At 39.7% G+C, this 1,264-nt stretch overlaps 1 protein-coding gene across 1 annotated transcript in view; it reads left to right on the top strand.

Annotated features, from left to right (window-relative positions):
* The window catches only part of LOC107724251 (dihydrolipoyllysine-residue succinyltransferase component of 2-oxoglutarate dehydrogenase complex, mitochondrial-like), a 40,724-nt gene that overhangs the window by 31,588 nt on the left and 7,872 nt on the right, over positions 1–1,264 (top strand). The window lies entirely within an intron of this gene.

The following is a 1,264-nucleotide window of genomic DNA, read 5'->3' as shown; positions in this document are numbered from 1 at the left end:
CACACACACACACACACACACACACTCAAGCCTTGCTAGTTCAGCCTCAGCATCTCACCACTTCAGATTAAGCGTGTGTGGTTATGTGGTCGTCTGTTCGAGTCTAAAGAACACGTTTTACAGATTACCTTTCTGTCGCCCCCCTCCTCTCTTTCCTTCCAAACCTCATTGGCTTGGCCTACATAGACAGGCACGTTTAACACGGTTTCATCAGGCCAGTGTGTGTCTATATTTGCCCAGAGTCTCACCATTTCATGTTCTTCATCGGATACTAGCATGTACCTGCTGGTCGTGTCTGACCGAACGCTAAAATAGAACTGCAGGGTTGGTGCACCCATTAGAGTCATAGTTAACTAACAACTTTTGTAACTACTTTTGTGCTTTTAGTTTTACTTGAAATAAAATAAATGTTAAGCATAATAAATGATTAAAACTTACACTTATTTTATTTCAGCTAGTTGCCTAAAATAACTAAAACTAATAAAAATGTATATAAAGACAAAAATGACAAACACGTGACAAAATTACCAAAACCTTTAAATTAAAAACAAGGCAAGAAAAAAAAATCAAAATATTAATAAAAACTGCTGTTGTCCCGCCTTGTCTTCCTGTTTCAGTTGAAATTCAGTGTTCCTTTGAACGTACTGCTGTATATACAGTATATATATATATATATATACAGTATCTCACAGAAGTGAGTACACCCCTCACATTTTTGTAAATATTTTATTATATCTTTTCATGTGACAACACTGAAGAAATGACACTTTGCTACAATGTAAAGTAGTGAGTGTACAGCTTGTATAATAGTGTAAATTTGCTGTCCCCTCAAAATAACTCAACACACAGCCATTAATGTCTAAACCGCTGGCCACAAAAGTGAGTAAACCCCTAAGTGAAAATGTCCAAATTGGACCCAATTAGCCATTTTCTCTCCCCGGTGTCATGTGACTCAGTGTTACAAGGTCTCAGGTGTGAATGGGGAGCAAGTGTGTTAAATTTGGTGTTATCGCTCTCACTCTCTCATACTGGTCACTGGAAGTTCAACATGGCACCTCATGGCAAAGAACTCTCTGAGGATCTGAAAAAAAGAATTGTTGCTCTACATAAAGATGGCGTAGGCTATAAGAAGATTGCCAAGACCCTGAAACTGAGCTGCAGCACGGTGGCCAAGACCATACAGCGGTTTAACAGGACAGGTTCCACTCAGAACAGGCCTCGCCATGGTCGACCAAAGAAGCTGAGTGCACGTGCTCAGCGTCAT

This window comes from Sinocyclocheilus rhinocerous, unplaced genomic scaffold (assembly GCF_001515625.1).
Source record: "Sinocyclocheilus rhinocerous isolate Xijiao unplaced genomic scaffold, SAMN03320098_v1.1 scaffold365, whole genome shotgun sequence".
Lineage (NCBI taxonomy): Eukaryota > Metazoa > Chordata > Actinopteri > Cypriniformes > Cyprinidae > Sinocyclocheilus > Sinocyclocheilus rhinocerous.
Note: the sequence above shows the minus strand (reverse complement) of the source record. Positions and strands in the feature narration are given on the sequence as shown.